The sequence below is a fragment of the Trachemys scripta genome, chromosome 23 (genome assembly GCF_013100865.1).
Source record: "Trachemys scripta elegans isolate TJP31775 chromosome 23, CAS_Tse_1.0, whole genome shotgun sequence".
In the NCBI taxonomy this organism is placed as follows: domain Eukaryota; kingdom Metazoa; phylum Chordata; order Testudines; family Emydidae; genus Trachemys; species Trachemys scripta.
In genome coordinates this window covers 12,430,387-12,441,569 of record NC_048320.1, presented here as the reverse complement: position 1 = coordinate 12,441,569, position 11,183 = coordinate 12,430,387, and the positions used below count along the sequence as shown (strand labels likewise).

The 11,183-nt window shown below is 51.1% G+C and overlaps 1 non-coding gene across 1 annotated transcript; it reads left to right on the top strand.

Annotated features, from left to right (window-relative positions):
• The first annotated feature begins 6,443 nt into the window (after window positions 1-6,443).
• Window positions 6,444-6,515, top strand: TRNAC-GCA. Its single transcript has one exon. It is a non-coding gene; the product is annotated as a tRNA-Cys (tRNA).
• Window positions 6,516-11,183: the final 4,668 nt, after the last annotated feature.

Genomic DNA, 11,183 nt, shown 5'->3' with positions numbered 1-11,183 from the left:
CTGGAGAGGTTAACTTATGGACAGTTGCTTTGTATATTTGGACATGTGATATTGACAATTTGTGCTTTAATGGTTAGAAAGCTTTTGAATCTCAATGTCTATTGTCATGAAATAATTTTTGTCTCTCCCTCCACCCCCCCCAAATTTCCTGCAACTCTGAAAACTGAAATAGAAAAAAGAACAGGAGAACTTGTGGCACCTTAGAGACTAACAAATTTATTTGAGCATAAGCTTTCGTGGGCTACAGCCCACTTCATCAGATGCATAAAATGGAACATATAGTAAGAAAATATGTATACACATACAGAGAACATGAAAAGGTGGAAGTTGCCATACCAACTCTAAGAGGTTAATTAATTAAGATGAGCTATTATCAGCAGGAGAAAAAAATAACAACAATGCTTAAAACGATGTTCAAAACTAAACAGCGATATGATCTGTCAAAATTATAAAAAAGTAAAAAAGGAATTCTGCCAGGCCTGAGTATATCCTGGCCTTGTAAAGACAGCTCCATCCCTAAAGAACTTACAGGCTAAATAGACAAGACAGACTGCCCCCATTTCACAGATAGAAGAACTGAGGCACAGATCCTCAAAGCTATTTAGGTGCCTAACTCCTAATGACTTCAGTGGGAGCAAGGCACCTAAGTGCCTTGCCTGAGGTCACACAGGGCAGCCTGTTGCAGACAGAGGGATTGAACGCAGATCTTTTGAGGTCTAGCAAGCAGGGAGTAGCCGTAGAGTCTGGATCTAGGCTTTGGAGATGCTTGGATGCTGGGCCTGGTTTTCTGCTCATTTCCAGTCAGAAGCTGTTTCTAGCAGCTTTCCAGCCTAGGGTACTTGGGGGCTAGGACTCCTGGGTTCCATTTACATTGATTCACTGTGTGACCTTGGAGGAGTCACTCCGTCTCCCCATGCCTCAGTTTCCCCATCCTGATGTAACGGGGCGATCCTATTGGTCCATGCAGCATGTTATTAGCCCCAGCTCCCTAGACTGTCCCTTGGGATAGTTTATCTAAGTGCTCCCGACCTGTCACCTCATCCTCCTGAGAAACCCTCAGGGGGACATGCTTAGCGCCTCCCCTAATGGGTTTGCAAATGACCGTGTTTGCCTGGCGCTGGGGGCCTTATCTTCTGCTCCTCTGGACAAATTGGCCCAGCCGGGGGGCTGAGTGGAATGACCAGCTGTGGGCAAACAAGGAAATGCTCTCCTCTGAGAGGATTCCTCAGGAGACAATGCTGCCTCTGCCTCCCTCAATCAAGAAGGTTTAGCAGTGGCTGATTTTCCCACCCCACACCCCTTCCTCAGGTTTCTGACTCTTTAATATATATTTTACAGTAAGTAAAAATACACCCCTAAGCCCCACTGATGTCCTGCTTAGGGGACATGAGGGATGGCTAGGCCTTGTACCAGCTCTCTGCACAGGGGGTGAATTTCACCCACAGCAGCTAGCTAACCAGGAAGATCATGGTTATGGTGGGTCGTCTCCTTACCCTCTAGGTTTAATATCCGCAATGCTGAAGCTTCTGTCGCTTCCCTGCATAGACCTCACTCAAATTATGCTGTCCAGACTTTCTTCATTTCCTCTCCTTCTTCCTGCTTATATTTTCTCCCACTTGGCAATTCCCCATCCTCTAGAATAGTTACATCCTTTGGTGATTTGGATCTGTTATGAGTTGCCAGCTAATTAGGTTTGGTTTTAAAATCCCAGCTCCTGGAGTCATGTGATTAAGTGAAACTCTCAGGCCTGGTCTATACCTAAAACTTAGATCAACCTACCTACCTTGCTCAGGGCTGTGAAAAATTTCACACCCTGTACGACATAGTTAAGTTGACCATGGTAGCATTGCTTTCAAAGTAAGTTTCTGGCCTTCACGGTGGCGGAGGAAAGAGGGAGACATCACGCTGCCAGCTCAGAAACCATCAGTCCACTAAGCAGAACCCCAGCTATGTTACTGTTTGAAATCTCGTGATTGGTAAATTCATCTCGTGATTTTAGCACCTGACTTGTGATTTTTGAGGGGCTCGGAATGGACAATGCTGCTGTTATGCTTACTGTCACTTGGTTGTGAAAAGCTGGGACTTGTCCCGATTTTAATGGGAGCCTGTCACAGAGCCTCTCCTGGAGTATCGCTGGATCCTGCACTTGTGAGAAGTGAAATTAGTGGCTTGCCAGAGGGACTTCCTGCTCTGGGGCCTGCTGGATCCAAAGGGCCACAGCCAAAAAACCCTTAGCGCTCGGCCCTTAAGGAAAACAATATGTACATATTAACTAGCTGCCGGGGGGAGGGTAACATCACTGGGGCCTCTTTTGTCCCAGAACTTTGTGAGGGGAGCTGTGTGGGTGGGGTGGGCGATAGGCCAAGGGTGAGCACCAGGAGACAAAAGCACCGAAGGAAAGGAGACGGAATCAGATTCTTTGTGTGATCGTCTCCTTTCCTCTAGAAAGGAGGCCAGAGAAGTCTGTGCTCAGTCCCGTGCTACCCAGTTTAACAAGATGCTCTGCTACCAGTGTGGCATAGTACTAGGATGTCAGGCAAGCTGCCCTGTATTCCTTGCTCTATCACAGGCCAGCTGGTTGGCCTCAGTTTCCTCATTTGTAAAACCGGGTGATGCTTCTGCCCTCCTCTTTAAAGTGTTTTGAGATCTGCTGATGAGCAGCTCTTACATAGATCTCTTACAGGGATCACAAATAGCAGGGTCTCCAAAGTATAAAAAGGTGTTGTCAGAAGTTAGTAAGATCTGCCCGTGGGAGGGCTTCACGTTGTTTGGGGTCTGATTCCCCCGTCCATTAGTCATTGGCTGATCAGGTGCCCAGTTATTCTGGAGCATGATGCCAGCTCTGCCAGCCCTCTCCTTTCTCCTAGGCACTAGGGGTGCCAGTCATCCAGGATTGTCTGGGAGTCTCCAGGAATTACAGGTTAATCTTGAATTAAAGGTTATGTCATGTGACGAAACCTAGTCCCAGGATACGTCCAACCAAAACTGACAACTCTCCTAGGCACAGAGGTGTTTTGTTTCCTTGCTTTCCGATGTGATGTCCTTGATAGATTGAGGGACTATCGCTTGCACATGTTTGGGACAGTCGAGGCTGAGCATGAAATCAATTGCTAGCTAGCCATGTTATAATCATCACTAGCAGCTACTAGAGAGCCCTGCAGCTGAGGGGCTAGTTAGTGTGTTTGACTTGGTATCAAGTAATGGATGGTTTGAATCCCCCTCCTGCTTTGTGTTTGTCAAAATGCAATTCAGGCTGGCCACATGTACTTTCCAGAGGACCAAATCCTCCATCTATTGGAGTCAGTGGTCCTCCCCAATTTTGTGGGTGAAAATAAAATGGGATCCAGATCTAGTTTTAGATTTGAGCTGGCAAATATCCCCCTTCCCCTGGCCCCTGCAGGCTCCCCCCAGCGGCACTGGAGCTGTTGCTGGAGCAATTTCCACTAAGGGGACTGCTCGCTACCGACGGGTTATTTTAAGAAGTCTTTTGAAAACAGGCTCTGGCAGCAGATTCCTGGCACGGGTAACGGGACACCTGGGTTCTTTTCTAGGCTCCAGGAAGCGGAGTAGCTAGTGCTTAAGGCAGGGGCTGGGAGTCAGGACTCCTGGGTTCTCTCAGCTCTACCCTTGATTTACTGTGTGTTTATAGAGAGTCTTAAATAGTAAATGTTTATTTAGCTTCCTAGGGCATTATCACTGATCAGGGCAGTTTCCCTTTATCAGTCTCCAGCTGGGCATTTGTCCCTGTCACATTTGGTCAAGGTCTCTGGGAAATCCTGGTCCCTGCGCATATCAGCTACAACCAGCCATTTCTTTGTTAACTCCCAGGGCACCCAATGGAACCAGCACAGCCAGGAAGGTCAGTAGCTCTCACTGGTCTGGGCCAGTACACTCTCCAGACGGGTTAATAATCTCTGCTCCAGAGAGCACATTTGAATCTAACCCTTGTGGGTTCTTTTATCATTATGACTGCTCGAGGCCGGTTTTCCTCTGTCCCCGTCTACCATCAGGGTCGGATTTAGGGGCAGGCCACCCAGACGAGCGCTTGGAGGGGGGGAGCCAGGCTTGGGGTTCTATGTTTGTGGTTAGCGACAAAAGGGAAAATAGAATGTTTGAAGTCACATGTTTCAGGTGGATTCATTTGTCACTAACCTCCTAGAATGTTCTGGACCTTTGTAGAACCTTGTGGAACCTTCCAGACTCTCTGAGAACGACATTTTCCTCGAACCTTCTAGAACAGCGGTTCTCAAACTTTAGCAACCCGAGGACCCCTATTTTGATTTAAACATTTTTGTGGACCCCCAACCCCTCCCGCTCAGCCCCAGACCCCACTCCCACTCCACCCCTTCCCCCAAGGTCCCACCCCTGCCCCACCCCCGCTCCACCTCTGCCCCTCCTCTTTCCACCCCGTCCCCCAAACGCCCCATCCCCGGTCCTCCCCCTCCCTCCCAGCGCCTCCTGCACGCCACTGAACAGCTATTCCCCAGTGTGCAGGAAGCGCTGGGAGGGAGAGGGAGGAGTTGATTTGCAGGGCCTGCAGACCCCCCTGGAGTACAGGTCCATGGACCCCAGTTTGAGAAACACTGTCCTAGAATGTTGTCAGCCACGCCCTCGCGTATATAAGGGGCAGGGCGTTGCCACTCAGTCAGTGAGGTATAAGAACAAAGAGAAGTGAAGTGAAGTGAGTGCCCAGCTGCGAAACTGTGAACCTTGTTTTAGTGTGTAAATGTGAAAGTGTACTTGTGTTTTTAAGACTTGAAGAAGCGTGTAAGTAGCGCCTAATAAAGGATATATTTAATGGGTCGCCAGAGATATTTATCAAACCTCTATCTATGCAACAATATAAAATGGGGGGCCACCGAAGACACTCCTCGCCTGGGGCGTCATTTGGTCTAGTGCCAGCCCTGTCTACCATTCTACATGCGTGAGGTCTTTATAAAATGTGATTATCTGGATTTTTCCAAGCAATCACTAAGGGGACAGGTGGGGCGAGTGATGACATATATTTAAAGGATGTAAGCAGTGAGTGGGGGCAAGAAGCCACCACTCTTCATGGCCTGGCTTTCCAGTGTGGTTGTGAGTCCCACTGTAAGTCTTTATTTCCTGGCTTTCCGAGGTTTACCTGTGGCCACCTTCGGGGAATGAGGCAGCCCTGGGGACCCTTAGCTCTAAGCTAATGAAATGTTTTGGCTGCAAATAACTAGGGACAAAATGAAGTCCTCAGGGAAACTTCCTTAGTCAGATGAATCAGTCAGTGGAATTATCTCCCTAGGAAATGGGGGGGGATTAGAACCGCCTTGCTTGGGACAACTAGATTCAAAATCAACCAATCTAGTACTAGAAGAATGTGGGGAGAGTTCAGAGGTTGCTTAAGCCAGAGCGATACCTATTCAAAATGCAACTAGTGCAGCTTCCACGGTCTATATAGTTTCTCTGACACGTTCGTTTACCTGCCAGTGAGGAAAATACTGGGGTGGAAAGAGTTAAAGGTCTTAGGTTATTTCCCTCCCTTTGTAAATGCCATGTCATCTAGTGCTTTGCCTCTCTAGAGCTCCAAGCGCTTTACAAAGTAGGTCAGTATCCCCATTTTACAGATGGAGAAACTGAGGCACAGAGAGGGAAAGTGACTTGTCTGGGGCCAAAACCCATTTCTCCGGAGCCCAGTGCTCTGTCCACAAGGACACGCTGCCTCTAAGACTCTGATTAATACTTTGTTCCCTCTCTGAATAGAGGACCTGCTTCCCTTTGGCTTATGACAGAATAGTTATTACACCCCTGAGTCCAGCCTCTGGCTAGGGTCTTGCAACGCCTCTCTTATAGGGGGGCACACCACATACCAAGCAGGTACTGCCCGCCCCTTTCAGAACGCCACCAGACAGGCCCAGTTGTCTGGGCCGGGACTATTCCAGCAAGATGTTTTGGTGGCTGCCATTTAACTGACGTCTGTCGGGCCCTACAGGTTTCACGGCCTGCATGAGCTGCACCCCAGATGTGGAGCAGTGTAGACGGCTGTCTACAGATAGATGGATTCGCTCTACTTCACCCAGAGGTGATTAGGTTTAATGCAGGAATCTCGGGGGGGGGCGGAATCCTCCAGCCTGTGCTATGCAGAAGGTCAGACTAAAATCAGATGAGCCCCAACTGGCCTTCAAAAATGGATAAATTTGCTGCACATCAAGAATCTTTGTGATGTCTAACATCCAACAACCCAGCATTCATGAAAAGGTTTAGGTCTCCCCCCAGGCTGTTGCTGTTTAAAGCTTTGCTGTGCGGTCTGAGTCACTCCCTGTGCAAACACTCCCCATAGCTCAGCTTCCACCCATTATGTGGGTGGTTGTTTTAGGCACTGGCTGTAACATATTGCCAATGCCCAGTTAAATAACAGCTGTGCTTGTGCAATCCACTCTATAAGAGAATGCTTTCCTCTCTTTTCCTCCAGCAGAGGGGGTATAGCTCAGTGGTAGAGCATTTGACTGCAGATCAAGAGGTCCCCGGTTCAAATCCGGGTGCCCCCTCATTTTAAAAACTTTAAATTTTTTGACACAAGATTCCCCACTTGGCAGGGCAAATGTTGTCATAGGCCATTATTTTTGTAGCTCCAGCGGCATCAGTGCTGGGCTTAAAATTACCCATCCTATCTCCATTTAACAGTTTAATTTAAGGGAGTCTTTCCACCCCATCTAAAGATTTTTGTAAAACCAAAGGAGGGCGTGGGGGGAGAGGATCTGTGGAAACGTTTAATCAGTTTCATTTTCTGTCTTTCTCCAGTTCCAGTCCAATGGCAAGAAAGGCAGGGGTTGCTACAGAGAATATGTCTTAGTTAGATTCATGTGAAGCTGCAGTTCTCGCTGTAAGCAGAGCCAGGGTCCAGCTGCCAGCACGGGGATCCACATGGATTCTCAGGAATTAGTTCAGTTTTTCTTCTTTGTTTAGTGCCCCCAATGCACTGGGCGCTGTATCTGGCGTGGGAGATAAAGACAGCCTGGAACAGGGAGGACAGGGACTCGGAGCCAGCCCAGCCTGTTCCATGTCATGGCCCCTATATGGAGCAGGTGTTTAGGGGCGCTGCAGACAAGATGGGGAAAGGGGGCTACCTCCTGAGCAGGATAAAAACCCAGGTGTCCGGTGACTCTGAGGAGGGCAGGGCAGGTAGTTTGAAGGGAGAATGACTGGTGGGCAAGGAAATGCCTGAACTGGAGGGAAGCTGGAGTTGAGTCCAGAGACTAGGCAGGATGAGACTTGGGAAGAAAAGACTTTCCGGGGACACCAGGGGCTGCAGTGGGACCGACAGCTTCCTGGCTCGGAGGTGAATGGTGGGAGACCTGGGAGCCTGGACTTCTGGATGGGGTGTGAAATTGGAAACCCCAAAAGGAAAGGGCTTAGCTTTCACAGTGCCGGTGTACACTAATTCCCAAAGGCTTAATCATGGAACTGTAGGGCTGGAAGGGTCTCTGAGACCTCATCAAACCCAGCCCCCTGTGCTCAAGCAGGACCACATATACCGAGAGACCATCCCTGGCAGGCGTTTGTCCAACCTGTTTTTCCAGAGCCTCCCTGGGAAGCCTGTTCCAGAGCTTAACTACCTTAGCGTGAGGGAGTTTTTCCTAATATCTCACCTAAATCTCCCTTGCTGCAGATTAAGCCTGTTACTAGTATATTGAGCCTCAGGAAGGGGGACTTTAGTCTAAGGACTCTGGGCTGTTATTGAGAGCGCTAGGTGGGATTCCTGCAGAGCCATGCTGTGCCAGGAATGGTGCCCCCAAAGAAGCATTACTGTCTACAGGCCTCGGCCTGCTCCATTGGAGTCAAGGGGAGTCTTGCCGCTGACTTCCAGAGCAGCGAAGTCAGACCCGGAGAGACCCCTAGACAGGAGATGCATTTTGCTTAGTCTGATCGTAAGTGCCCTATGGGATGGGGCTCCCACCCTTCCTTAGAGCAAAGACCCCAGCTCCATTCATCTCTGCCAAGAAGCTTTCCCTTATATTCACTCTCAATTGTCCCCCTTTCTAAATGCCACCCTATTATTCCTAGTCCTGCCCTTCCTCTGATTGTTTATTTGCTGGGTGCCTCGGTAGGGCTTATGGGGCTTTGCCAAGCAGGCTGATTCTCAGCCATGCTGCCAAGCCACAACGCCTGACAGCAGCATTCTCTGAGAATCGGGCCAGGCGGGTCGATCTGGATTCAGGTGCTTCGCTTTCAAACGAGCATCTGGGTCTTAGCTCTCTTGCTGTCTTCTGCCATCTCCTTTTCCAGCCCCAGGGTAACCTTTTTGCTGGGAAAAGGGAACAGCAGCATTATTGCTGCTCATGTTTAATATACAGTAGCGCCTAGAGGCCAACTGAAATCAGGGCTCCCAGAGTAAGAGACAGCCCTGAAGAGCTCACAGTAAAAGGCTGTGCTAAGGCAGGAGGTTCTGGTTTAAATTTCCTGGGAATGGGACTGGGAGAGGGGAAGGGGGGAATAGGGAAGTGGGGTGTGGAATATACTGCATGAAACAAAATAAATGAAGAATGATGCTTTATTTCCCTTTATGCCAGTAGGGGGCAGCAGGACAATGTGAATGCTGGGAGGCCAGTAGCAATGTAGGCTGGGTTGCAGAGCCCTGACTGCCTTGCCAGGGGTGTAAGGGAATTGTAAAGCAGGAGGCCAGGACACGCTGCTTCCAAGAGCAGAAGGGAGATTGCAAGAAACGGGATCAGGCTGAGCAAAGCAAACGCTTCCTTCAGTTCTTCCCTGAGCCCTGGCTGCTGCTCCCTCCGCCCCAGGCCTGTGCAGGGTGGATGACTGACTGGAGGCTGCAGCTTGGCCCAACCTGCCCCCCCAGGCTGAGCCAGGTGTCATTCTGTGCAGATTCTCTCCCCCCTCTGTCGCTGACGACCTGGGGGTGTTGTCACAGTCAGTGACCCTTCAAGCTCTGGGTCCCTCCAGTCCCTCATGTGGGGCTGGGACTGGGCAGGGCTTTCCTCTTCCTTCCCTGGTGCACTGGCACCCCCACCTCTGTGGGCAGGCTTGGGGGGTGGGACATATCCCAGTGACGACGGCCTCTTTGGCCTCACATTACCAAGCAGGGCAGCGGGGCTGGCTCAGGCCCCGGGGTGTGTGTGTGTGTGTGTGTGTGTGTGTGTGTGTGTGTGCGTGCGTGCGTGCGTGCGTGCGTGCTAAATCCTGGGCTCCCAAGTTTAATTGCTCAAGAACTACATTAAATAATGGCGGGGATGGGGAGAGGGAAACAAGGGGGTAAAAGTTTTCCCCAGAGCCTCTAGGAGCATTGGGTGGGTGGACTGGCCCTGCTGTGGCCCCGGAACTAACAAGAAGAACCAGAACTCCAGCTCCAAACGCTCCTGAAGCCTAGGGAGAGAGGGGTCGGATCTGGATCTCAATCTCCTGAACTGAGCCCAGGCCCAGCCCCGCCTGCCCTCCCTCTCAGCCCCCTTGCCGGATTAAAGGTATTCTTCATCTGCCTTTTAAAATAAGGAATTGATTTATGGCCAAAGCTAATGAAAAGGGAGCGTCTGATGGTGCAATTGGCTTGCATGTGCCCTCTTGCTGTCTGCAGACCAGACAAGTGTCTGGGTTCGGGGGAAGCTAATGGCAGGCATGTGCTGGCTGAGCCAGGGATTTCTCTGCACCCCTCCTGATTCCCGCCCCCCCCACGGTCAATAAGTTATGCAGTGTTGCTACCTTAGTCATTTTCCAACCCCTCTGTAAATTCTAACTGCTTCTAATTTCAATTCCTGGGGGAATCCCTGCCTGGGTCAGACCAAGTGCCAGGTAATCCAGTTCTGTCATCAGAGCCCCATGCATGGATGAGCAACCAGGGATGGGTAGGGAGCCTCTCAGACCCTCTAGGGAGTCATCTGGGAGGAGGAGGATGGGCTGATGGGAGCATTAGAATTGTGGATACCCAGGTTTGCTTCCTGTCAGTATGTCCCAGATCCGGGGAGCTCCAATTCCACTTTCAGGGGCGGTTTTCTGAACCAGGAGTAGCGAACGCCTGAGGTCACTCCGTAAACAGCCAGATCCGGAGCAAATCACTGTGCCTTGGTGCCTCAGTTTCCCCAGTCAGGGCCAAAAGCAGAAGAGGCGGTGGGTTGGGATTGAGGAACATCAGGAGACGGGTGGAGGGCCGGGGAGCCCAGGGCTGGAATAGGGAGGAGCTGCAGGTGGTGCTGCTGAAGCAGTAGGTTTGTCTGGGGGAAGGGGGGCAGTTTGCCCGGCCTCTGGCCACACTTTGCCCAACTCCCCCCAGCCCCCTTAGCCTTTGGTGCTCCACAAGCAAGGATAAATTCACCTCACCGCTGAACCAGGGGCTTCGACCCTGCTGCTGGCTTGGCTGAAAGAGGGTTAATTCCCTCCAGAGCTTGAATCCTCTCATGGGGGAAGGGGGCAGGCGCAGGAGGGGGTGGGAGGTGTCCGCCGGACTGGATCATTATTTCGTTTCATCAAGGCACTGGGACGCCGGGCTTGGCCCAACCCAGCTGAGACAGGGCCGGGTTATTAATCATCCTCATCAATTGCTGCACTGGTTCTGGTTGCTGCTCATCTGCCATGTGGCTCTACTCATTCATCTTCTTCCTTTAGCCTGTCAGATCGTCTCTCTCCCCAAGCTCTCGCGCTGCTGGGTTTGCCTCCTGTCCCACAGAGCCGCCCGGCACGATGGGTTTGGGTGTCAGGCTTGTCTCAGCTCCACAGTCCGGACCTCAATCTTCAGGGTGTGCTGGGCTCTGGGGAATCTGGATGGCTGGGCCCTGCTCGGGTGCCCCGAGGGGTGCTGACCGGTCAGCCTCACCTGGGGAGACAGCCAGCCCCTTGGTGGGCGAGTTGGATGCTTCTGATCCAGGCAGAGGGTGTCAGAGCCGCACAATGCGACAGACTGTAGTGCTGCCCCTTGGGAGCCGGGCAGTGAAACCCCCTCCCCCAAGCAAACATCTATGATCTTGTTCCATCAGCTGGAAGCTCCTGCACAGAACATGGGGAGAACCAGGTTCAGCTACAAATGCTGCCTGGCTCCAAAGGGCAAGGAAAGGTTGTAGGGACACTATATTCCCCCCGCCCACCCCACCCTTGTTCAAGCTGGGCAGAGTCAGAAGGCCTCTGTAAGCCTGAATTCAGGCAGAGGTGGGGCCTGGGGGTCAGCAGTGTCAGACAGACACCCCTTCATTGCGCTAGATGAATCCTCCCCT